The 26,622-nt window shown below is 50.0% G+C and overlaps 1 protein-coding gene across 1 annotated transcript in view; it reads left to right on the top strand.

Moving 5' to 3' along the window:
* The first annotated feature begins 7,218 nt into the window (after window positions 1-7,218).
* Window positions 7,219-26,622, top strand: part of EPB41L1 (erythrocyte membrane protein band 4.1 like 1) — a 117,656-nt gene continuing 98,252 nt past the window's right edge. Inside the window, exons 1-2 of the mRNA XM_077169768.1 lie at window positions 7,219-7,365; window positions 19,887-19,939. The gene's annotated coding sequence lies outside the window, so the exon portion shown is untranslated. The remainder of the gene's footprint in view (window positions 7,366-19,886; window positions 19,940-26,622) is intronic.

The raw sequence follows: 26,622 nt of genomic DNA, 5'->3' as shown, positions 1-26,622 counted from the left end.
TATAGATATCCCTTTTTAGTTTATGGTGTATTGGAGTAGCTAGAGGGAAGTACCTGAAACTATTGAGTTGTGTTCTAGTAGCCTAGAGTCTTGAAGATTATTGTATAAAGATATAACATTTACAGTGTGACTGTGTGATTGTGAAACCCTTGCATCTGATGCTCCTTATATCCATGGGTATGGACAGATGAGTAAAAAATATGGATACAAAATAAATAAATAATTGGGGGACAAAGGGTAAAATAAATTGGGTGGATGGAAACATTAATGGTCAATGAGAGGGAGGGGTAAAGTGTATGATATGTGTGAGGTCTTTCTTTTTTCTTTTCATTTCTTTTTCTGGAGCTATGCAAATGTTCTAAAAAATGATCATGGTGATGAATACACAACTATGTGATGGTATTGTGAGCCACTGACTGTACCCCATGTATAAGAATGTAAGTGTGTGAAGATTTCTCACTAAAAAAATAAAAACCAGAAAAAAGAGATTCTAATTCTTGTGGGTCCATGTAGAAAAAAAAAATTCCTTCCTTACCTTGAGTTCTTAAGGATGGTCTTCTTTAGTTATTTCTAAATATTTTAAAATTTTGTTTTGCAAATTTAGGTCTTTAATCCAACTAACGATTATTTTTGTATGTATTATAAAGTAGGAATCCTATTTTACATTTTTCCAAATGCCTGACCAATTGTTCAGTTTCATTTTAAAGTCATTCATCCTTTACTACCCTTTGGCAAATGCCATTCCTGTCATAAATCCAATTTCCATAAATGTGTAGGCAGAGTGATCATTTTATAATACAACCCCCTGATAAAATGACTACATTTTTTCATTAGATAATCTTGTTTAATCCTTACAACAGTTCTCAAAGGTAAGTATGGCTAAAATCACCCGCAGTGTAGAGATGTGTATTGGTCAGCATTTGCGAAGTTACAATGTGATAACGAACAACCCTCAAATCTCAGCAGCTTCCAACAAAAAAGTTTTGTCACTTACAATAGGTATCAGCAGCTACAGGGCAGCTGTGAATTGGTTGCAGCTCTACTTCCTGTGTCTTTTCACTCCAGGATCCTTCCTGAAGGCACAGCTCCTATTCTGGATGCGTCATTCCAGTGACAGAGATGAAAGAGTGAGATTTTGCATGGACACATGCAACAACTCTTCCAGTTTCTGCTCAGAACTGGCTGTCTTAGTTTCCAAGCTGCTAAGACAAATCCCACACAATGGGTTGGCCAAACAACTAGAATTCACTGGCTCATGATTTCAGAGGCTAGAAGGCTTTGCTTCCTCCCAGGTGTCCTGGTGGGCTGGCAGTCCTTGGGGTTCCTTGACTTACCTGTCATGTGGTGATGTCTTCTCCATTCTCTTCCAGGCTCCAGCTGACTTTACCTTCTGGCTTCTCCCTGTACCTTTCTCTTTTGTATGGCCTCCAGTAAAAGGATTATGACCCATGCTGATTCAGTTGTCCACACCTTAACTAAAAAAAATCTTCAAAAGGTTCTTTTTAGAATGTGTTCACACCATAGGAATGGGATTAAGACTAAGAACATGACTTTTTTCCCCTGGGGTATGTAATTCAACCTACCACGTGGGCATACATTTCCTTTTCCAACGCAAATTTCATTGACCAAAGGAAGCCACATGGTCAAGCCTGACAGTGGGCCAGAGAAGTGTACTCCTTCATCTTGAAGGAACTCACGTCATACAGAACCTGGCTAGGATGCATAATCTTACTGGGAAAGGAGAGAGCAAATAATTGGGAATATTTATATTTCTACCACTGGGGAGGGGGAAAGCCAGGATTCAAACTCAGACAGTCTTTCTCCAAAGCCATAGTGAATTCCATGGCTTCCTATTGCCTGCGAGAGAGAGTCCAAATATAGTGAAGCCCTACGGTTTCTGCATGTGCATTCCGGCAGCCTCTACCTCTTCTGTTTATGGAACCCACTCTTCAGGGCTACACTCTCAACTCCTTTGGAAGCTCCTCTCTTCAGATTCCACCATCACTGTGACTTCATCACTCTTTGTGTGTTTATGTGTGTGGGTGTGTATCTTTGCTCTGACTGTTTCATCCCCTCTGACCATTCTTAGTCACTGTGTTCCCACTGTCCAGAAGGCCTTGCACAGTGTTCCCTAAATGCTTCCTGTATTTTGGGATGAGATGAGTAAGGGGGGCCCTGGCTGAAATCGAGTTGTGCTCCTGGGGATGAGAACGCCTGGCCTACTTTTCCACCCTCCAAACTGAGCTTAGCACCTTGGGCTCCGGTGACTCTGGCAGGTCACCCCACATGACTCACTGTGTAAGCCTTTGGCAGCATCACCTCAAGGCCCTGGGCTGTGTGTGAGTGTTGGGGGTGCAGGGTAGAATGAATTTTAATCTTTCAGAAATCCTTCCCTTGCGCTTCCCCCAGGAAAAGAACAAGTTCAAGTCTTTCCCAGTAGGCTGGACATATCCCTGCCATCAGACCTAGGAAGACTGGGGAGGCGTGGAAGGTGCAGGGGCAGGAGGGGAGCATTGCTGGGTCATGGGAGAAGAGCAGAAAAGTGGAAAGGGCTCTGAAACTGCAGGTCGGGGGACTTTACTTATCCAAGTGGTTTAATTTAACCTCTCTGAGCTTCAATTCCCCTACCTGTGAATTGGGGATAGTACTGGTCTTGCCCTCCTTTAATTGTCGCAAAAGCTCATAATAAAGTGCTGGAAGCCTTTAGGAATGCAGCCTTGAAATCACATAGACTTGTATTAGACTCCCCCTTACAAGCTATAAGAGTGTGGGCAAATTACATGTCTTCCTGAGTCATGGATCCTTTTCTATAAAATAGGGATCACAGTTATGGTTACCTCCCCGGGTGAGAGAACTCTGCAGGTAAAGTACTTAGCACTAGTAAGTGCTCAATAATTTTGGCTATTTCCATATGGGATGGTGATTTATTTATTAATTAATTTATTTTTTGATGTGATTTATTTTGTAAGGAAAGGAACTTACCAGACAAGAACTCGTTTTTGAACATTAAATGGAGGGGACTGAGCCAACCCTTTCTTAGGACTAGTTTGTTGTCTCCTGTAGCCAAGTATGGGGTGTGGCTCAATGGAACGAGGAAGCAGTTCACTGGGTGACAGGTCACAGAACACTATTTGTCTTCACAGCTCTTAGAGGAGGGATAGAGTGGGTCAGAGGTCCCTGCCTGCACACCCCACTGCTACAGATATAGGTCACGTGGCTTCTTTCTGTCCCCTCCTACAAATCCAGTCACCAAGCCCTGGCGAAGCTGCCTCTTCAATAGCAATGCTTAATAATAATGATATGGTTACTTTGAAGCTTTTAAAGGCTTTCTAATACATTATCCTGGTTATCCTTCATAATCTCGCTCCCATATACAGAATCTACAGAGTTACAAAGGACCTTGGCGATCATTCCGCTTTTCACAGATGGAGAAACTGAAATCCAGAGAAGGGAAGGTATATAGCCCAGATCACCATGTAAGTTAATGGCAGAGGGAGGACTAGAACCCGCAGATCCTAACTCCCAGCCCAGCGCCCGTGTTCCTTGTTTGTCATGCCTGTCCTTGGCTTTCTACTCTCAATGCTACCCCAGTCTATTCTCTTATCTTCTGGACCACTGCAGTGGTTTCCCACTGTTCTTTCTGCCACTACAAATCTTTTCTGTGGTGGGTTGAATTGTGTACCCCAGTTTGGGCGTGTTCTTGGTCTTGGTCTGGATTTTGGTGGGTGTAACCCCCATTGTAAATAAGTGCTCTTCAAGATGTTACTTTAGTTAAGCGTGGCTCCATTGAGTGAAGTTGGGCTGTAATCTGGGTTACTGGAGTCCTTATAAACAGAGTGAAAGTCAGATGGAGAGAGAAGCCGTAAGAGCAGCCAGAAGCTGGAAGTCAGTGGAACCCAGAAGAGAAAGGAAAAGATGCTTCCACGTGCATTGCCACATGACAGAAAAGTCAAGGAGCAAGGACTGCCAGCAACCAGCCCTGGAATGTCACAGTTTTCATGGAGAAAGCATTGCTTTGCTGATATCTTGATTTTGGACTTCTCCTAGCTTCAAAACTGTGAGCCAATGCATTACCATTGTTTAAAACAACTCATTGTATGGTAACTCATCTTATACAGCTGGAAAAGGAAAACATTTCCCCATCAATCTGTTATTTGTAATATATATATATTATATATATATTCGAGTTATATATATATCTCAAAGTGGTTTTGCCAGGTCCTATTTTATTCTTTGAGTAGCACTGTTAGAGAGTTCTTCCTTATAGTGAGCTGAACTTATCCTCTTGGATGTCCACCTACTAGAGCCAAGCAGAATTCTTTCATATCCATTCAGTAAGCAAATTCGTAGTGAATGTTTAACATGGGCAAGATACTAAGGGGAAAAGACAAATTAGACATGGATCTTTCTTCCTTCAAAGAGCTTGTGACCTAGGGGTTAACTTATCCATAATTCTTTATGTTTTGTCTATTAAACCTAAATAATAAGAAACAAATCAAATCCACTTTCTGTTTGACAGAACTTCAGATGTTGGGAGAGAGCCATCACGTCCCCCTTCTCCTTTCCCTCTTCCAGGCTACTTAAGTCATCCATCATACAACATGGCCCCCAGGTCCTCAGCATTCTGTTCCCTCCTCCAATCACATCCCAGTGTGACAGTGTCTCCCTTAGATTGTGGACCCCAGGGCTACGATCCTTCACTGCAACACAGGCGGCACAGAAACCTCTGGTTTAATCAACAGAAACCAGAATACCACATTCATGTTTTCTTCCCTCCTCTTTTTTTTTCACAGCCACATTGCATTATAGATTTTGAGATCAATCTAAATCTTTCATTTTCACTGAAAATGCTCCTAATCCAGGTTCTTTCTCTCCTATATTGTGGGCACTCAATCCCTTGGACCCGTACTGTCCAATATGGTAGCCACCAGCCACATGTAGTTATTTAAATTTAAATCACTTAAAATAAAATTTTCAGTTCCTCAGTTATACTAGCCACATTTGAAATGCTCAGAAGCCACAAGGACTGGTGGCTACCAAATTGGATAATGCAGATTGCAGACATTTCCATCATTGCAGAAAGTTCTGTGAGACAGCTCTCATTTGGGACCTAAGGCAGGATTTTATAATTTATTCCGTTGGCCACCTTGTCTTATTAATTCCAGCACAGCGTCCAAAGCTGTTGAGATCTTTTGGAAACTGATTCTGGTTTCCAGAGTATTCGCTGTCCCTCTCAACTGCATGATAGTAGTAGATTTGATCAGCATTTCATTTTTTCCTCTACTTCATCTAAAACCACTGATAAAAATGCCCAGCTTTGCAGAGAGTGCTGCAACGGAACCCTGCACGTGGCACTGCACACTGTAGCCCCATGACACAGTGGTGTAGTTGTTTAACTAATCAGGCCCTGTGCTGTGTACCAGATACAGGTGGGAAGACAGAAGACCAAGCAAGGGGAGTCCTGCCCCAGTGGGTGATCATGTAGTACAAATGCCTTTGCCTGTCGTTCAAGCTAATTCTCTCTGGCCTATGGTACTTAAAAGTGCAGGCTTGAGAATCAGCTTCCCGGGTTTGGATCCTGGCTCTGCCTCTTCACAAACTGGGTGTAATGCCTTTGTGTTTTAGTTTCCTGATATATAAAGTGGGAATAAGAAAAACCTCTATTTCATAGGGTTATTAGGAGGATTAAATGAGTTAATGCAAGTAAAGCTTTCAGAAGAGTGCCTGAAATATAATTAATGCTCCCCTAAAATTAGGTACAACAAATTAGTATCATTAGATTTTATTATTTATTATAATTTACCCCCTAGACAAGCCATGCTTAGTTCTGCTCTGTTCCCTCTGTTCTATCTTAGTTTGTGTCTTTAATGGCCTATCTTGGGCCTCCCCTCCTTGATTTCTTACGTTCTCAGTTACTGATTTGGAATTTTTCTACATTGGAGGTGGGGCCCCAGTGAGGAATGATTGTGAAGCTACACCTGGGCTCTGTGCAGAGAGACCTAAAGCAGGCTTCTCATCTGCAAAATGGGAATAACAGCATCTGCTACAGAGCTCTTGTCAGGGCTAAGAGAAATAAAGTAGGTGGAGCTCCAACACTTAGTAGGCCTAATCTGTGTCCCAATTTGCAGCAAATAGCAACCCCCCCAGCAAGTGCTGCAACAATGTTAGGGCTTCTTCCCCATCATCTCTGTGCTTTAGGGTCTAACAAAGAAGGCCCAGGCTCATCATCTGGCCCCATCCCCATTTCTGGGGGCCTGGAACGCCAGGGGCAGGGGTTCCCCCAATTTTTTCATTTGTGGAATGGGGGCTCCTAACTGGTGCCCCACCTTCTCCCTGGCTGCGATGTGGGACTCGCTGAACTTGGGCTAATCCCTCTCTTCCCAGCACTTCAGTCTTTTACCCAAAGCGGGACCTTTAAGAGCATCTCTAAGGGCTGCAGTGGTTAGAACCCTAATTTAGAAAAGCCCTTTACTCTGGGCGTGCCTGGGCCTGTGGGAAGTGGGCGTCCCGGTCCCAGAGCCAGGGGCTCGGCCCTGGGCGAGAGTCCTCAGAGTTTCGGAGGTGTTGCCACCTGAGGAGGGGCTGCAGGGCACGACACGATCCCGGCCGGGGACAATGGGAGGGCCGCGGGGCGGCGGGTGGGCGGCGGCAGGTCGGGGTTGCCGGTTCAGGTGGCTGGCCGGCCGGGCGCGGGTCCGCGGGGTTAGCCCGGGGCACCGGGCCGAGGGCTCCGGAGCCTTAGCCCAAGCAAGACAGAGGTCAGCGCGGCAGGGCCCCGGGAGGGGGCGGGGGCGGGGCGCGAGCCCACCGGGTGAGACCGCGAGGGCGACGAGGCCCGGGGTGGGGTCGCCTCCTCTTCCTCTCCCCGCCGCCCTGCCGGGGTTGGGGAGGCCTCAGCGGCTCGGGTAAGCGCCGGGCGCGGGGCCCACGTGGGGGAGCGGGTGGCGGGCCCCGAGCGCCAGGCCGGCTCTCCGGGCTCAGCCCCCTCCCCACGTTCCCTCCCCGGGGACCGCCGCGGCTCCTCCCGACGCGCGGCCCCGGCTCGGCGGCTCGGGCGGCGGCGGCGCTCCCCCGGCTGCTCGCTGCTCTAGGCTGCAGCTCGCTCGCTCGCGCGCCGCTTTCCCCGCGGCCCGGAATCGCCACCGCCTCCTCGGGGGGAGCCGGCCAGGGAGGGGCGGAGGGGGAGAGTGGGGGTGGGGTGGGGGCGGGCGGGAGTGGGTAAGCGCCGTGGGAGGGAGAGAGCGAGCGAGCTAGCGAGCGGGGCATTTCTTGCGTAGCTCGAGTGCACCTCGGAGCCCGCCCGGGCGGCCGCCAGACACACGGACCGAGGGACAGGCTGCCCGGAAGCCGCGCCGCCGCTGACAGGTTAGCCGCCTCCGCCGCCCTTCTCTTAGCCTGGCGGGCCCCGCCGCGCCTGAGCTCCGGGGGCTGGGGGGAGACACCCCGGGCTGCGGGTCGGGCCCCCACCCTCGAGGACTGACAGGCCGGCGGGCGGGGGGTGGGGGCGCCAGGGTCCCAAGCCCCGGGGCCCCGAGCCCCGGGCATCGCTTCGTGGTCTTCAGTATTGGCAAGGGTAAGTGTGTAGGTTCATGCGTCTCCGCGTGAGTGCTGGGCGTGAGCGCGTGTGTCCGTGGATCTGTGCAAGTGGATGCTCGGTGTGTGCGCGCGTCTGTTTGTGCATCTGGTGTGTGTGTGTGTGTGTGTGCGTGCGCGCGCGTGAAGGTGTCTGCCCTGTATGTCTCCGCGCGCCAGGACTGGGTGGTGTATGTGTTGTATCTGGTGAGGATGCGTGTGCCTACGTGTGTCTATCCGTGCGTCTATCCGTGCATGTGTCGGTGAGAGGGTGTGTCCGAATGTGTAGCAGTGTGTGTATATCTGAATGAGGGTGTGTGCCAGTGGCTTCGCTCGTGGCTGGAGCCTGTGGCGGTGTGTGTGTGTGTCGCTGTGCGCGCCAATGACTCTGTGTGTGCGCGTGTGAGGGCGGGTGTGCGCTCGCGTAGCCCCGCGTAGCCCCCGTGTGCGTGTGCGCGGCTTTGTCTCCGCACCGCCGGGAGGAAGGGCTGGGGGCGGCGGCCGAGGCGCTGCTGTCGCCAGGAGCCCGGCACCTGGTCCGGGTGGTGGGTGGAGGCGGCGGGGGCGCCCTCGCCGGGTGGACACTCCCGGCTGGCAGGTGGGCGGCCACACCCCGGGGGGCGGGTGCGCAGAGGGAGCCCGGCAGACAGCGGCCCCGGGCTGGGGCCAAGCGGAGGGCGTGTCTTGGTTGAAGCCCGAGTGTATGTGTGAGGACGTAGAGGGGTGGGTGCGTGTTGCTGAGGGGAGAGGGGTGTTGGGGGGTCGAGGCGGAGGTTCTCAGGCTGGTGACCCAGCAGGTCCAGGGATCCATTTCCTGTCGCTGCGTGAGAAGAATCTCCCAGGGCCGGATCTGGCCTGGCCAGGTCATTGGCACTCCCACCCTCATCCCTGCCGGCTCCTGTGGGTAGAGCCATACCTCGTGTGCCCCGAAAAGTCCTGGGGAGACCCACTCTCTTAAAGGAACAGTGTCTCCACTCCATCGTCAGAGATATTTTTAATTTGAGAAAAATTTCTCTGGGTGTGTCTGTACCCCTTTTCCCATGTATTTGTGGGTGCATTCTTTCTAGAGCTGTGGTCACTGTGTGTGTGCATGTTCCCCCTGTGTACTTTTGGGCGTGTGGGTGGATAGGCATGTTTTATCAGGAATGTGGTATCTCTTTATGTATCTTTGTGTTTTTGTAAGTGCTGGTATATTTGTTTTTATGTACATATAGCTGTTTGTGTATTAGTGAGTCTCTGAATGTGGGTTTGTATGAAAAGTAGCATTTTGCTGCCTACTGGAATAGGATAGAAAAATTCTGTCCAGGGCTACTTTGTTTTAGAAAAACTGGGTGATAGGTGGTTTGGGAATGTTGCCCCTGGCTTTGTGAGTTTCAGTTGTTGGTACTGAAATGTAGGTAGATTGGACTGGGACATAAAGAGAGAAACTGAGAATCTTCTGGGAGAAGAACATACATCCAAGTGCAAGAATTTTTACTTAGCTACAGTTCGTCTTTCCTATAACTTCACCTCCCCCTCTGCTACTTCGCTTGCCAGGATAAATTGCACAGGATTTTAAAAGGGAGGGAAGTGAGAGTGTAAAAGGAAGGGGGGTGGATGAATGATGGGATTGGAGGCCAGCAGCATATTTCTACAATTCTTAAAATGTTTCCCTACCGAGGGCAACAGAGGCTGGGGAGGGCTGAGCTTGCTGTCCCCTTCCCTGGAATCCTTTCTCAGGACAGGGGGGAGGCTCTGGTCCAGAGTTTGGGAGCCTTGGAGTCTGGTTCAGGGGTCTCCTCTTGACTTTGCCAAACCTTTTTTGTGCTTATCTGTTCACCCAACACATTTTTATTGAGCATCTCTTATGTGCAAGGGTTTAAACTCCCTCACCCTCAGTCTCTCTGGTGGACTGGACTCTTAAGATTTTGAGGGCTCCTCCCTTCCGCAGAGTGCTAGAGTTAAATTCATTGTTATCTAGATTTAGGAATCCACCCTTCTCGCTCCCAAGGATCCTGTCAGTGGTCCTCCCCCACCCCCACCAGCCCACACATACACTCTAGACTAGGGCAGTGGCTCTCAAAGTGTGAGCCCCTCACCACCAGCAGCAGGGACACCTGAGAACTTGTTAGAACCGCAAACTCTTGTGCCTTGCTCCAGGCCTCCTGAATCAATAACTCTGAGGGTGGGGCCAGTGTTTTAACAAACAGGTGATTCTGTTGCACTCTAGAACTCAAGACAGGCAAAGGCTGAGTGATCCCAGAAACACCTGGAAAGCCCCCCCTGCAACCCTCTCATGCACATATCTGAAGCAGCCCCAAAGCCCTAGTCTGGGAGGTAGGTGTTCTGGCTTCAAGTTCCAGGTTTCCCTTGTGATCTTAGACAAATCACTCCTTTTCTGATTAATGTAGTGACTCTGACAGCATCTGGGTCTGCTCTGGGCTGGGTTTTGTGCTAGGGTGGCTTTGCTCTGCTCAGTTTCTCCCATCCTTGCTTGGTCCTACCAGGCCCGGTGGAATCAGTCCCTGTCTTCCTCCCTGAAAACCAGTCCTTCTGACCTTCTTTTAATTCATCCAAGGCACCATGAGTTCTTTTGCCTCTGAGATTTCGCACATGCTATTCCCTCTGTATAGCACATTCTTCCTGTTTCTTATCTTGGTTTACTCCCTCTTTTCAGATTTCAGCTCAGGAGTCGCTTTCTAAGGGAGGCCTTGGCCAGCTCCCCAGGCTAAATCACTTTTCCCTGTTATATGTTCTTAAGGCTTCATTTGGTTCATAGCACTTATGAGAGTTTAATTTGTCTTTCTTCCCCCACTACACTGTCAGTGCCATCTGGGCAGGAACTTGCTTGTCATTCTTCCTAGTGCCCAGCCCAGTGTCTGGCTCATGACAGGTATTCAATAAATGTGTTGAAGGAATAGGGGATGGCACTGAATGATACCCAAAATTTCCCCGCAAGTCCTGACATTGTAATATCTGAGCAGACCTTGGACTTTTCTGAAGCAGATTTACCTGCCTTTTTTATTGTTGCATCTCCTGGCCATGGATGGGAGCCCTCACTGGGTGTCTTCTGCTCTGGAGGAAGCAGGAGAAGGCAGGGCACCCAGCCCTACCTTGTATTCTATGTCCTCCTGGATTAGAATCCTGCAAAAATGAAAAGGGGAAGAATCTAAAGATCTGGGTCCAAGCCTTGTTAACATGACATGGGCAAGTAGCTTTCCGTCGCTTGTTTCCTCTTCTGTAAAATGAGGGTTTGGGGATGGATGGCATACGTCTCAGCAGTGGTTGCCAGCAGTGGCTCTGGAGTCATTCAAACTTTACTACATACTAGCTGGATGGACTGGAGCAAATAACTCTATCTCTGAGCTGTTGTTTCCTTATCTGTAAAACAGGAATAGTAATAGTATCTGTTTCATAGGGTTGTTTTGAAGATTAAGTGAGATAACATACTTGGAATGCTTAGCACAGTGCTGAGCAGGCCATACACATTTGGTAAATGCTATGGTTACTCTTAGGGCTACTCTGCAATTCAGGTCAATGCTCCTGAATGCCTTTGGGTTAGGCCCTGAGAATATAGAAACAGAAATGAATTCAGAGCAGTGTTCACAGACTGGGAGTGGGGGTAGGTATGTACAGATGCAGTTCCCCAAGGACAATGTACAAGGTGTCAGGGAGTGGCTATTTATGGAGGAAAAGGCTTCCTGAAAGAAATGGTGTTGGGGCTAGGTTTTTTTCTTCCAGGGAGTTGGAACAGCATGTGCAAAGCCAGCATAGCTTTTTATTTTTTTATTTTTTTTATTACATGGGCAGACACCGGGAATCGAACCCGGGTCCTCGGGCATGGCAGGCAAGCATTCTTACCTGCTGAGCCACCGTGGCCCGCCCAAAGCCAGCATAGCTTTTAGGGGACCCCCGCATGGTTCCATGTGATTGGAGCAAAAGAGGCTGAATGATGGTACAAGCGGGGTGAGTGGCTGGAGGTAAAGTGGGAGAGGAAGATTGGGGCCAGATCTAGCAGAGGCTGAAGAGTCCTACAAGTGGTGAGGAGTTGGGAAGAGGATTAAACCAGCTAGGATGGATCATATTTGCACTTCAAAAGCACGGCTCCCTAGGTGGTGGTAGAGAATGGCCTGGAGTGAGGGTGGGGAGTGGTGGATTGTGAGGTCTATTGATGGAGAGAAGGGTTTAGAGGTTGCTAAGCAAGCCGGGATGGGAGGGCCCAGTAGGGTGGATAGAGACTGAGAACATGGAAGAAGCACAGTTGCCTGGGCTGGGGAGGTGAGGAAGGAGACACATTAAGCCCCTTGCTGTCCTCTCATTCCCTTTATCCTCCAAGGCTGCCTGGTGGAGGGAGCTCTGAGTGGGAATCCAAAAGCAGGAGTTTAAGAGTCCCAGTTCTTCCACCTAAAGGACATACAGAAAGATGGAAAAGGGGTCCTACAGTTTGGGTCCAAATGCAGGCTTTGCAGTGGAGCAGCCCTGAGCTTTAGAGTCAATCAGTTCCTTTTTCTCAGCCTCAGTTTCCTCTTCTCTGAAGTGGGGACAGTGGCACCTGCAATGCAGAGTTGGGGTGATGAGACTTTAGAAAGATAATGTGTGCATGTCTAGTGAGATGGCACACAGTAGGCACTCAATTATTATTATTTCTTCTTAGGCTCCAGCTTCTCTCCATGTAATGGCTGGGACAGGTCACTTGATCTTGTTCCCTTTCCTCGTCTGCCAAGTGTGACTAATCATCCAGCCCTGCCTACCTCACCAGATTGTGAATCCCAGGAGATAACGAGAAAGCTCTTTGTAAATTGCTTAAGGGTTTATTGCTGTGATTTTTAATTATATTGTCTTCATCATAATAACCCTTGGCCATTGCCACATCCAGTGCCTTCTCAGTGGAGCCCCACCGCGCCCCCTTCTCCCTTGAGGCAGGTCCTTTTTGCCCCTCTGTGCTCAGAGGCAGCCAGTGAACTGCAGTCGCTGTCATAGTTAGGAGAACCGTGGCGATGCTTCTTGTCCTTGCTCTCGTTACTTAGATGATAGAAAGTGATTTTCCAGGAGGTCAGCTGTGTCCCCCCAAAGGTCACCCAACTGCGTGGTGGCAATTGTTACACCTTGTTTGTGCTCCTCTTTACAGACCAAACAGTACTTTTTCCTAGTTGCAGCTTTAGCCCCAGTGCAGGAGCCTGGGGCGGTGGAGGCCTGGAGAGGGCTCTGCACAGGACCTGAGGTGGGGGTTCCCAGTGGGGCAGAGCCTTGCAGAGTCAGGATCAGAGTTCCAAGAAAGAGGTCCCTGGGTCCTGCGCAGGCAGCGCCTCCGCAGGCAGGATGGGCGGTTGTTTTGCCTGCAGCCTGGCTGGAGCAGTCTCTGCACCACAGAGCAGTGCGTAGAGCCAGGGCCAGGAGGTAACTCAAGGCTTTGGGGACCCTACTGACAGCCAGGGGGTGCTGCTTCGCAGCCTGCGTCCCTCTAAGCCTTGCCTTTGGTGGGCCTAGGGAAGGCTCTGGAAAGACGGGCAGGTTTTTCCTGCCCTGTCCATTTCAGCCAAGTCTTCATCCTTTCCCGCAAGCTGGGGGAGCCAGGCCCCTCCCTGGTTTTCTTTCCCTTTCCTCATCTCAATTTTATCTCAGATTTTTTTCTCTCTGCCTCCCCTTACATTCTCTGCTGGATTAGAGGTCTAAAGATAAAGCCTCCAGACCCACTTCTGGTTGATGGCGTTGGGGTGAATTGGGACCACCCGAGAATGAGAACGCCTAGGGTTTTCCTGGTAAGAGGCTCATCCTGGTGACTAGAAACAACTGCTTGTATTTATTGGCTTACCTAGTGCCAGGCCTTGTGCTAAGGCTTTGCGTGCCTTTACTCCTTATAACTACCCAGTGAGGAAGAGATTATGAGTTCCCATTTTATTAGAGGAGGTAAAATAACTTACCCAAGGCCTCCCCAGTCCTCAGCCAGCAAGGGGCACAGCTCGGATTTAAATCTAGGCCTGCCCAAAGTGCAGAGAGGACTCTTGGGTCTTTATTATACTGTTCTGTATGGGTCCTGCCAGAGCATTTAGGGATGCAGGGGCCATGGACTTGGTTAAATTCACAGAGCAACCCCCTGGCTCAAAGGGTAGGGATTCGAATCCAGAATTCCTGCCCCTCTCCCAGGCTTGTGCCCTGCCACCAGCTTGGACTGGCCTTCCTACAGCTTCAGCCATGGGCTGGCCAAGGCTCTGAATCCATCTGATTCCAGGCAGCTGCCCACCTGCCAGAGAGGCTGCCTCAGGGAAGCAGGTTATTAAGTTATATTTGCCTCCAGCTCTGGGCTGGGTTAGTTTCTGTGGAGCCCTTATGGCCCCTGTCGCCAGGAAGGCCATGACTTCTCAGATAGTCCCTCCTTTATTTATAGATTGGAGGAAGATCAAATAGGACAGTGGGTAAGAACTTAAATTCCAGTCTTGACTGTCATTTCCTGGCTGTGTGACCTTGGGTAAGTCACTTCCCCTCTCTGAGCCTCAGTTTCCTCAGCTTAAAAAAAGGGATAGGTATAACAAGTCTGTTTGAGGGGTTGGGAGGATTTACTGAAATGAAATGTCTAAAATCTGAGTTTTGTAAAGAATAACTTATCAATAAATGCTTATAATTCATTATTTTGTCAGTAAGCACCTACTCTGTTCTGAGCATTGGGCTGGAGAGTGAGGGGTGAGTTACAGAGAAAAATCGCAGGAGCTTCTTGGTCTCCAGATGTCTGGCACAGAGACGGCTGAGTGCATTGAGGAGTGAAAGATCAGGGTAGAGTCCATGCTCTAGGTGACACGGACAGGCAGGATGCAGGATGAGGAATGAGGGCATCAGGGAGATACATATTTCCTATGGAGGCAAAGGAGGCAACACACAGCCTGGGATGGGAAGGTGGGCTGCGTGTTGGGAACGCTGCAGGAAGGATGCAGGAAAGAGCCGAGGGGAAGCAGGGGCAGCTCCAGCATCTCCACGTGGAAGGGGCTTAGGCGCTGCACCCCTGATGCAGGAGGACCTTCAAGCTCTATTTTGCCAAGAAGAATTTGGAGGGGTTCGGGCTCCTGAGTGTGTGAGGGAAGGCTGAAAAGGTGGAGCCGAAAAGCTAGGGCTTTGTTGGGGAGGTCCGGGGAAACCAGCAAAGGCTGGGAATCAGGGACAGGAAGGGGCTTTGCCTGTCTCTATGAGCCTGGTTGGGGGTGGGCTGCAGGCTGGCCTCAGGGTACCCACGATAGCAGGGTTGTCTGTTTACCTGACCAAGGTCAGGATTTGAACCCTGGTCTGTTTAAAGTGAATGTGTAAATTGATCCCGGAAATGTCAGAATCTCTAAATATCAGAGCAGGCTAACAGAAGAAGCCATCTCTTAATCTACCCCTCTGCGAGTATAAACCAAGGCCTGAGGCCCCGGCGACCCGAGGAGGATGTAAATGACAAGCAAATGTCAAACTGGGAGCAATCTGTTGCCAGGGTGTGTGCGATCCCAGGTGAGTGAGATATGAGTGGGCTGGAGTTGTCAGTCCAGGCTTTCTTCCAGAAAGGGAGATAAGGCCACATAGGTGGGAGCCAGGAGTGGGTGTATGTGGGGTGTGGGGGAACTCGGGGTGGGGGGCGGTGCTGAGCAGGAGAGCCTGTTGCCAAGCAGCAAGACACATGGCTGTGTGACAACAGCACAGTGCATCCTAGCATCTGTGGGCCTGGCGTGGTCCGTGCAGCCCTGTGCTGTAGCAGTGTCGCCCCCATTTTACAGGGGAAGTGCAAAGGCTCCCAGCTGTTGAATCATTTGTCCAAGGTCACAGCTTGGCAGGACTGAGCCAGAAGTGGCACCCAGGGCTGGGGGAATTGAAGGCCATGTTCCTGGCATGCCTTGGGTGGCTGCCATCCTGTTCCCAGCCCAGCTTGGTTTCAATGAGCACGTGGGGAAAAGGAGATGGTTTGGCCCAAGGCAAGCCATCTTTTGCCCTCCTTCACTTCTCCATCCGTCTGCCCATCTAGCTGGCCAGCTTTATTCTAGTTCACTCCACCCTCTTGTTCATTGATTGCAAATATTCATTGAACACCTATTATGTGCCAGCAACTGTCCCTGACCTCATGGGGCTGATGTCTTAGCACATTGGTAGAGAGGGATGGGAAGGAGGTTGACCACCATCCCTTTCTCCCTTCACACCACCCTTCCCGCCCCCTCAGCCTCTGCAACTCTCCTCATTTTGCTGTAACTATGTTCTGCTGAAATGGAAACCAATCAGGGTTAATTGTTAAACCTGACAGCCAGGAGAGTTTCCCCCCTGCTGGGCTGGCAGGAGAGGGCTGAATGCTTGTTGTGCTCACCAAGAGAGGGGCAAAGCCACCCAGGGTTTCTGGCTAGTACCAGCCACATTTTCCCTATTCTGAGATCTGCCTCCAGGGCCCTCTCTCCCTTCCTCCTCAGGGAGCGGGCTGCCTCGTTGGGCCCCTTCCCCTGCCTCCGGCTGGGTTGCCCCTGGGAGGTGAGTACTGGCTGTGGCCCGGTCCCAGGGCTTCTGGGTGAGTGCTGTTGGGGGAGGTGGGGTGGGGCTTGGTGTTTAGCCCAGGGACATGCCCAGAGGGCAGGCAGCCAGTGGGGCCCAGTGGACCCTGCTGCACCCTGCTGGCTCTGCCTCCTGCTGGAGGGGAGGGGTGGGTGGGTACCCTGTGGCCTTGGCCCTGCCCATGGGACCGCTGCCCAGTGCAGTTCATCGCATTCCTTTCTCCGCTCTACTTTTCTTTTAGACTCTTCTTTGGTTTCCTGTTCTAGTGCCTTCTTTACCACCAGACTGAGAGCCCCCTAGGAAAGTGGCGCACATGTATTTCTTTCTCTAGAACGCCAAGCCAGAAGGCTGGGCTCAGGCTTCCTCATCTGGTAGGTCTAAGGTCAAAGCTGGATGACCTTGGACAGGTGACCCACCTCACTATGTCATCCTCTGAACAGGGGGACTTATCCCTTTGTCACCATCTCGGTGACTACATGGGCTCCAAAGTAGATATTAATATTAGGCTCAGCAGGAATTTGTTGAATGAGTAGATAGATACTCTTCTATTCAGATTCAGCTTGACCTTAGGAGGCCCAGCTCCGGCTTAGGGTCAAAGAGGCCCCCAGCCCATGCCCTCAAGGATTAATTGTCTAGCGCTGAGCTGTCCTATACTGCAGTCACTTGCCACATGCTGCTGCCAAGCACTTGAAATGTGGCTTGTGTGACTGAGGAACTGAATTTCTCATTTTATTTCATTTTACCTACATTTTAAAAAGAATACTTGATTCAGTTATTGAAAAACCTCTCTGGATGTTTGGGAATTTAGTTTTATGAATATGCTTTTTCAGTTTTAAAGGCTACGAGCATCTAAATACAGAGCAAGTATATCCAATGGAAATTTAACATCTGAATTGAGATGTGCTGTTAAGTGTAAAATATACACACTGGATTTGAAGAATTAGTGGTGAAAAAGAGCGTCAAACATCTCAATATTTTTATATCGATTACACGTCGAAATGATAATATTTGGGATATATCAAGCTGAATAAATATATTGTTACAATTTCATTTCACTTGTTTCTTTGTACCTTTTTTAACCCGCCTACTGAGCAGTTTGAAATTGCACATGTGTGGTTTGTGTTATATTTCCGTTGGATAGCACTGTTCTAACCAGGTTGTTGAGCTGGACGCATATGAATAACGCACGACTGTCCAGAGAGGTGATCTGGGAAGTTGGGGGCCTGGGGAGGGAGGCCCTGCACCTTCTTCCTGGCGCTGGGCCACGTACCATGGTGGAATGCTGCCTTGGGTAACCCTCTAGCCTCAAGGATAATCAGGGTTCTGGTGGCAAGTGAAGAGCCAGCGTCAGGGTTCTCATCTTAGTCATGCTGTTCATTGGCTGTGGGTGACCTTGAACAAGTCACTTCACTTCGTTGAACCGTGGCCTATCACCTGTCAATCAAGATTAGTGGTGGAACTGACCTCAATGGGTGATTGATTGAGGGACTTAACTGAGATGTAATCCCAGAGTGGCGTTTAGCACAGCTCTGGGCACATCCGAAGCAGTCTGCTGGTTGTCGCACTCCCGTGCATCCCTCACCTTGAATTCAGTTATTCCATATGTCTGACTGGGACATGGGCCAGAGGGAAAGGAGGAGAAGTTAGAAGAACATGAGGGCGGGAGTTGGGGTGGGGCCTTTGTACTGTACCTCAAAGGATTGCTTGTTTTGGGGGTAGCTCCTGGGATCCTCTGCTTTTGCAGATGACCATGCAAAGGTAAATCCCACCTTTACAGATGGAGAAGCTGAGGCTCATTGAGGGAAAGTGACCTGATCGTTTAGCCAGGACCTGAATCGTATAAACAGGACTTCCCTAATTTATTGTGATATTAGAGCTAGGTAAGAGACCACCTTTGGGGGCTGTGGTAGCAGGGCCTGGTCAGTGGTCCACAGCTTGTGAGAAACGGTTATTATTAGTCTGATATAACTAGAAGGATCTCGACACCATTTGGTACAACCCTCTCATTCCCGAGCTGGAGAAACCAAGACCTGAGTGATTGCGTGTTTGTGTGTGCAGCCTACCTAGAATCACACAGCACGCTGGTGGCCAAACTTATTTGTTTAGCTCCAGCCCTCAGCTCAGCGCTGGCAGGGTGGATGGCCCTGCTTGTCAGCTCCCTCCTCTCCTGCTTGTCAGGTCCCTCCTCTCCTGTCCAGGTCTGGGAAGTCTTCTGAGAAAGAGGCTTTTGTTTCTTCTGCTCCTGGTTTCCTCTCAAGGTGGGTCCCCTCTGCCCAGATCTGCATATGTCCCTCTTCCAGATTATAAAGGGCCCTGAAATTTGAAGCTTTTCCACATCTGCTTTCTGGATATCCATGGGGGAGACTCGGGGTGTTTTCACCAAGGAGACCCGGGATCAAGTATCTCTGCTACCCATTGATTCTCTCTGTGACCCTGGGCAAGTCACTTGTAATTTTTTAGACTCTAGCTCCTCATCTTAAAAGCAGGAACCAAAATGGTTTGCAGACAGCCTTGTGGTTCAGAACCCAGGCTCAGAGCCCAGCTACTAGTGTGGGGCAAGTCATTTCACCTTTGTGGGTCTCCATTTCTGCATCTGGAAGGAGAGGCTCTGGGATCATTATGACAAGACACATGCCTTCTCTCAATCTCATTTAATCCTCCCATTAGCTTCAGAAGCAGACACTATTACTCTTCTTTTCCAAATAAGGAAACCAAGGCTCAGATAAGCAAAGTGATTGCCCCAGGCCACATAGCTAGGGTGGCAGAGCTGGGTTCAAACCAGGTCTGTGAGTTCAGAGCTCTCCCAGGTGTGCTTACTTCCTGGCCTACCAGGGTTACCTTGGGTGCAAGCAGGTAGCAGATGGGGAAGCAGGTGGAAAACTGCCAGGTGACTGATGTTAGAGCCGTGGTGTCCTGAGGCCCATGCCAGTCTCTGGAGCTGGGCAGAGAGAGGCAGCGTGGGGGCATTGGGGCTCACAGCCTCTGCTCCTGCTCGTTCAACTCCAGGCCACAGTGACCTTCCTGTTCTCCTAAATCTCCTGTTACATATGAGGTGGAAACACCACGTTCACCTGGAGGCTTCCTGTTCTGAGTATATCAGTCTAGAGGGTCAGAGTCTGCTGCCTCTAGTGTCCTGCCCCCTTACGTACTAGGTTCAACCTGCAGTTGATGCTTAAAGAGAAAGGGGCTTAACTACTCTGAGTGAATTTGAACCAGAGCAGTGTCTTAATACTAAAAAGACACGTAGGGACCACTGTGTCAAGCCATTTCATTTCACAGGATGGAGAGAATGAGGCAAGGATAGGCCAGGTTGAGAGAGCAATGGGTGTGTTTATTTCCTGGGTGCTGGACACCGCTGGATTGAGCTGGAAGGACGTGAGGGGACAGCAGGCCCCTGCTCTCCCTTACCCCTCGACATCTCTCCCACCACCACGCTCTGTGGACGCCACCTCTTAAACACTTCTTGAATCTACCCACTTCTTCCTCGCTCTCCTGCAGCCACCCCAGCTAGGCCCTGGACAGTCACAACAACCTCCTAACTTCTATTTCTAAAGCTACTCTTGCCCTTTACCAGCTCGTTCCCTATCCTCCAATCTGTGGTCTTAGAAAAAAAGAGCGAACTCTACCTCGGCCTCTGCAGCCTGCATGGCCCGGCCTCTGCCGACCTCTGCAGCTCCCTTTGCTCTCTGTGTACAGTCACACGGGCCTTTCTGTTTAACAGGTTCAGCAACTTCCTCAAGGCTCCTATGAGAGTCAAATGCCAGCCGCTCAGTTTCCAGCTCCATGCTGGGTCTACGAAATCACGTTCTGAGGAGCTAATGCTGTTTTTCTCCTCCCAGGTGCCTGACTGACGTCCTGACCCCCCCAAGGAGCTGGTGTGGATCGAGGAGGGGTGAGTGTTACAAAGGCACCGCCTTTTTCTCCCTCTTCAGCTGAGATTGGACACTGAGCCCTCTTGGTCGTCCTGGCTCTTGGTCTCCCTATTGTGATACATGTGGCTGCTGGTGAGGGTTTGTCTGGGCCATGGGCTCCTGGAGGGTTTGAGGTAGGGGGTCAGCGCCGAGGGCCCTCTCTGGTTTGGGCTTGTTTTGCGCCGGGGGCTGAAATGCCCATTCATTCAGCACCTCAGTGTGTTACACGTCCTGCTGTGAGGGCTTCGGTTGGTCCTGGAAGCCACGTCAACCGACTCCACAGGCCTTGTTTTCTTTTGCTTAGTTGCTCATAGGCTGTAGAGTAGATTTGGGGGAAGGTGTTTGCCTTCTGGCTCCACCACCGACTGCTCGGTGACCTTGGGCAACTACCTTCCTTTCTGTGGGCCTCAGATTTCCCACATATACATGGTAAGGGCAGGAGGTGGGGAAGGTGGGGTCAGACTAGATGAGTTGTTATCAAACTTTCCAGAAGGGAAATCCCTTCTTCAAATGAACCCAGAATAAATCTCAAGGTACAAAACAGGTCGAGGGGTACAGCTGTAGTTGAAGTTGGGGTGAGGTGGAGAGACTGTAGTTGGCTAGCATGCCAGCGTCCCAGCCATCCCCGGGCAATGCCACAGAGTCATTCCCTGGCTCTGGGCAAACATTGTTTGGAAACCGTTGGTCCCTGAGGGTCTGTGACACTGGCAAGGCAAGTGCGTAGAAAGGGAAATGAGCCGATGAGGTGATACTGATTGGGAAATGGTAAAGTACTATGCAGATGTCATTGTGCTGTTATTAGTAGGTCGTAATCGCCAGGGCTGTGCTGCTGTCATCCTAGAATCCTGTGGCTTTTGTTTTTGATTAGATGTGAGGCAACCTCTGTTTCTCTCAGGGAACTCTTTTTGTGGTGTGTGTGTGTAAGGGGAAGGGACTATGGGGCTGGGGCAGGTAGAATGAATGGTGAATAGAGCTGGGAGCATGTTGTTCCTGGGAGGGAGGAGTGGCTTTAGCTCCAGTTAAAAGGATCGATTTGGCTCCTTCCTGCCAGCGCCTGGGCCCCACGGAGATCTCTAGGCAGGAAGCACTGGGAACAAGGAATCCTCTGTCCACAGTCACAGTGCGGCCAGGACAGGGGAGGTGGATTAGGAGTTCCCAGGAGGGGGTCTGCCTGGCCTTTCCCTGACATTTGGGTAAGTAGGGGAGGAGAAGGGGAACGCAGTATATGGGTATTGCAGGGATGGGGGTGGGAAAAGAGAGGTAGTTATTGATTCATACATTTATTCCCCAAATTCCTCAAGCGTCTCGAATTCTTCCAAGGAGCCAGGCTCAGAGACAAGAGAAACTGTAGGGGTCAGGGATGAGAAAGATGAGACTCCAGACCTTAGTGCCCATCTGGTTTACTGGAGGAGACAGGAAGTGTGGGAAATGTAGATTTTCACAGGCAGCCTGGTGCAGTGGAAGCCACTTGGCAAGACACCCTGTGCTGCAAGTCCAGGCTCCGCGTTCAGCTCCTTGCTCCGACAACTGATTGGCTCTGTGACCTTGGTTGCTTCATTTCTGCTTTCAGGGCCTCAGTTTCCACTTCTGTAAAATGGAGATGGAGACGTCAACCTTAGATTCTTCTTACCACTCTTCTGAGCATCAATCAGGACACGGTTTTTCAAACATTTTTGGGAAACAGAACCCCAGTTTGTAAGCATTTATAACAGCACTGCCCTTTGTCCTTAGGTGGCTTGGAGGTACCTCTGCAGATTACCAGGGCTCCAGAGAGCACTCACTGTCTGAAGACCACAGGGCCAGAGTGATTCTTGGGAATATAACTTGTAAACTGTTTACTGCAGCCCAGATGAGAAGGACTGTGCCCAAAGGCACAGGAGCAGTTATAATGTTGGTTTCTGCCTGGCCCTACCTTGTCCAGCACAGACCTTATCTTGGTTAAGGCCTGTACCATTGGGCATGACTTTTTCAGAAACAGGTGACAGAAGCTCAACTCAAGCCAAAAAATAGCATTGGATCTTGTGGCAGTTCATGGAATTGAAGGAAGAAGAATCAGGTTGGGTAGACTATAGATAAATTCAATGCCTCTAGGACTCTCCATTTCTCTCCCATCACTGATTCTCTCTCTTCTTTGCCCTGATAAGGAACTAGCTTTCTACTGCTCCAGCTTAGCAATGCAAGCTGAAAGAGGGAACTGTTTTCTTGTAGGATCTGTATGTCAATCCAAGGGAAGAATTGTGTTTGGTTCAGCCACTGTTGCTGGGGGGATAGGGATATACTGAGCAGCCAGGCCTGGTCATGTGCTACGTGGCTAACAGAGGGGGCAGGGGATGTCACCAGAAGAAGGAGGATGGAAGGCAGCTAGGCAGGCAGAACCATGAGAGCACACTGGAATGTTAGCAGAGTCCTGTATTATAGCAGAATGAACAACCTGCCAGCCTGCAAGAGGCCATAACTCCCTCTTCTGTAACTTTAATTCAAATACCAATAATGATAATCATAGCTGTGTCAGGCTCTGTTCTATTGCTTTACATGTATTATCTCATTTTATCATCTTTTACTCTCCCCATTTCTTAGATGAAGAAACTAAGGTACAGCTAAGTTAAGGTCAGACATTGAGTAATAAATATAATAATAAATAAAATAATGTTCGTTTCTGCCTGGCCCTACCTTGTCCAGCACAGACCTTATCTTGGTTAAGGCCTGTACCACTGGCCATGACTTTTTAAGAAACAAGTGACAAAAGCTCAACTCAAGCCAAAAAATAGCATTGGATCTTGCTAAATATGATAATAAATACAACTAATAAAAGGGGCTGAGATTCAAGCCCAAGGAAACTGGCTTCAGAGCTCAAACTCTTGCCACCTGGTCTCCTGCCTCTGTTTGGCAGGTCAAGTGGCCCCTCTGTGTCTGCTTGCTGCAGCTTCGGTGACCCGGAGCTCACGGCCCATGGAGGCAGCCCAGCCCAGGTTGCACTGCCCTGCCTGTTGTAAAGGGCTTCCCTAAGCTGTGCATAAATCTGCCTCTGTGCAAATCCTTCCATCCAGGGCGTGGCTCAGTGTTAAGTGTTTCAGAAAAGAAAAGCCCTTCACATATCTAATCAAAAGGTTATCATAGCAAATAAACCTCATTACTGAGCTTTACTTTGTGGGAAGCTGCACTGTAAGTATTTTATGTACATTATCTCATTTAATTCCAGCAGCAACTCTATAGAGTATGTCCTATTATTGCCTTCATTTTCCAAGTGAAACTGAAGCTCAGAAGGGATAAGTGACTTACCCAAGGTTACAAATCTGTTAAATGGCAAAGCTGGTATTTGAGCTTGTGTCTGTCTAGCCCCAGAGCCTGTTAGAAACCACTGCAGTCACCTGTGTCCCCTAGAGGGGGACATAAACATGTGCAGACATAGTCAACATTGCAAATCCCCATTGGAGGGAGACAGGGAAAGTGAGTGATTGTCAGAGGAGAGAGATCAGGGAGAGGGTAGGGGTGGGGACCACAGCTGCCCTACCCTGCTTCCTAGGATAAAGTCATTAGGCTTGAAGGGAAGGCGCTCCAGGAGGAGGGAGCTGCCTGAGAAAAGGCATGGAAAGGAGAAGCACGGGTAGAATGAAAAAGCTGGCCAGAGTGGAAGAGCAGGGAGTGGGAGGGGCACTGGCTGGCTGCGCTTTCAGACAGCACAGAAGGAATCGCCTCCTGCACTATTCTCCTGGAAGGTATGAAGAGGGTTGATTTTATCACCTCTCTTCTCTGGCTGAACGCAGGTACCCAGTTCTTCCTCCCCAGATGTGAGGAAGGCAGCAGCCACTGGCCGGTGGACACAGGCACCGACAAGAGTCAGTCCTTCATTCACCTCCTCCTGGTGAATGGAGGGGCAGGTGCTCACCTTTGGACATTGCCAGGTGTCAGCCCTTCCTCCAGACAGCGCAGAGCTCAAGGGACTAGAATGGCTTTGAGCAGCCTTGGTGAGTGATAGGATTCCTGTTCCCTCCCTGGGAAGCAGGCTGAACCCCCTGCCTCTAGCCCACAGGGGGCCCCTCCACCCTTGCACACAGACACACACATGCACGGCAGATGTCATCCACCTTGTCAGACTCAGATGGCAGATAATTCCCTCAGGGTCTGGGCTTTGTCCCTAAAGTGGCTTCTGATTTTTCTTCAAACAACTCAGACAGGAAATGGGAAAGAGTCTGAGGTTAGGGATGGGAAATGGCACTCATACTTATTAGGCTGGACTCGCAGTGTGTCATAGGCTTTCTCACCCCATTTTACAGATGAGGAAGCTGAGGTCCTGAGAAGGAAATGACTTATTCATGGTTACCCAGGTGCATCTGTCACATGAAAGTTCGCTGCGTCATTGTCTCCCACAGAAGGGATGTACATGTCAGAAACTCTACTCTGCCCTCTCCCTCCCCTGTGCTTGTCTACCGAGTCCTTGTCTTAGAGAACTGGCCCTGAAATGCTGGTTCTGGCTACCCTGACAGCTGCCCACCCTCTTCCCCAGGTGGTCCCAGGTCATTCCCTCTGGTTTGCTGCCTGCCTGAGGGCCAGGTGGGCTGTCTCTGAGGAGCCCAGGACGCACAAATGTTGCCTAGAAAAGGCCTAAACGTCCAGCACTCCTTCCATGACCCCCACTGTTGTTGGGATCCCTGGATTCTTCTGACTCTTCTTGGAGGAATTCCAGCATTTGTGTAGCAGGAAAGAGGCAGAGAAGGGCAAGGGAGTTCCTCACTGGGGGCCGGGGGGTTCATCATCTCCATGGCTCTAACAGCTGGCTCACACCTGGACTAGAATCAAAGCTCCTTATGTATTTTTTCTACAAGGGACTTTTCTGTTTCTCATCTCATCTGATCTCCACCATCCTGAGAGACAAGGGAGGTAGGGTATAATTATCCCCATTTTGTGGGTGAGTTAACTGAGGCTCAGAGAGGGAAAACGACCTGTCTAAAGTCACACAGCTAATGAATGGCTCCACAGAGCTAGAAGCTAGAAGCCTTGTCCAGGTATCCTGATTTCATATCCCATTCCCCAGTGCCAAGCGCTGCTGGGACAGCCACCATGCTGGCCTCTCTGCCTCCAGTCTCTCCTCACCTCTGGGACATCCTCTCTGGTTCGGCCTAGTGTGTGGGGTTCATGTCCTCAGTTTAACCCTTCCCACCCTTCCCGAGGCCTACAGAAGAAAGGTTCACGCACCACTTGTGTGTTTGGGGGTTCCCGAAGTCCAACCCAACGACTGCTCTTGTGAATCTTGGCTGACATAACAGGCTGGCCCTTTCTCCTGGCCAGGTGGATGAGATTAGGTGTGTGTAGGGGGTTCCCTCTGTGGGGACCTGTCAGTGCTGCCAGACCAGAGACTGAGCTCTGCCTCACCTCCAGCCAGGCGTTCAGCTCCCGGGGTGTGACAGTCTGAGCTGAGATGGTGCACAAGTCCCTTTACTTCTCACAGGACTCACGCGGATGGGGAAATTGAGGTCAGGGCCTGTGCAGTCCTGGCATCTAGGGTAGCTTGAGAAACAAGGCTGGGAAAAGACTTGGACTGCGCTGATGTTGTGGGCCCCTTTCCCAAGAAAATGCCCCCCAAATTTTATTTCATTAAGTAGAACACAGTGTCCACTGAGTATATACACTTTGCTCCACTTCTGCCCCAGATAAATTCTCCAAGGGGCACCGTGGACTTCCAGAGAAGAGTGGTGTCTGGGCCAGACCAGGGCGGGGCACTGGGTTCCTAAGGGGACTGGGGGCCGCAGCTCAGAGCGTGCCAAGAATAACGGGAACTCTGAAATTAGGTAGTAATGATGGCTGCACAACTCTGTAAATATACTAAGAATGGCTAAATTGTAAACTTTAAAGTGATGGCTATTATGGTATGTAACTTACATCTCAATTTTTAAAAATCGGGGACCATATTCAAGCATGCCCCGCATGTGCTGGGTACGTAATAGATATTGGTTGAATAAATGCATTAAAGATTATAAGCCCTTATAAAGCACATTCACATCCTCACAGCAGCCCTGAGAAGGATGCAGCGTATGAATAATGACCCCCACTTAACAGATAAAGCAACAGAGGCCCAGAAAGATTAAGTGATGAGTCCAGGGTCGTTGAAGTAGAGTTTCACAGAGTTGGAATAGATTTTCACGGCTATCTCATCCAGCACTTGATTCATTCCACGAGCTTCTACCAAGCACCTCCTCTCCACTTGTGCACTGGGGATGCTGAGATGCTGACTTCAACACCGTGAGACCTCTTCTTGTCCTTCAGGAGCTCACAATCTGGAGGAAGAGACAGGCAAGGAAACAAGCATTGACAGTATGGCTTGGTCAGCGCTCGGGCGGGGGGGCAGGGGGTGGAGGTCAGTGAGCTCAGGGGCTTCAGTGCTCAGAGGAGCATTGACCAGACCTGGGAAGAGCAAGGAGTACTGCCCAGGAGGAAGGATCTGGAAGGATGTGATACTTGACCACAAGAAAGGGCAAGGAGGGCAGGACAGGCTGTCAGAGAGCTCATCTGTGGGATCCTTGAATCCTGGGCTGGAATTAGGGTTGGCTTTGATTCAGAAGGGCATGAGGGGAACCGAAGAATTTTAAGCAGGGAGGGACAGTGATAGATTGAGAATTGCCCTTGATCTGGGGCAAGTCCATCTCAAACCCCATTCCTCAATGATGCT

The sequence above is a fragment of the Tamandua tetradactyla genome, chromosome 1 (genome assembly GCF_023851605.1).
Source record: "Tamandua tetradactyla isolate mTamTet1 chromosome 1, mTamTet1.pri, whole genome shotgun sequence".
Lineage (NCBI taxonomy): Eukaryota > Metazoa > Chordata > Mammalia > Pilosa > Myrmecophagidae > Tamandua > Tamandua tetradactyla.
The sequence above is the reverse complement of the archived record's forward strand: the minus strand, read 5'-3'. Positions and strand labels throughout refer to the sequence as shown.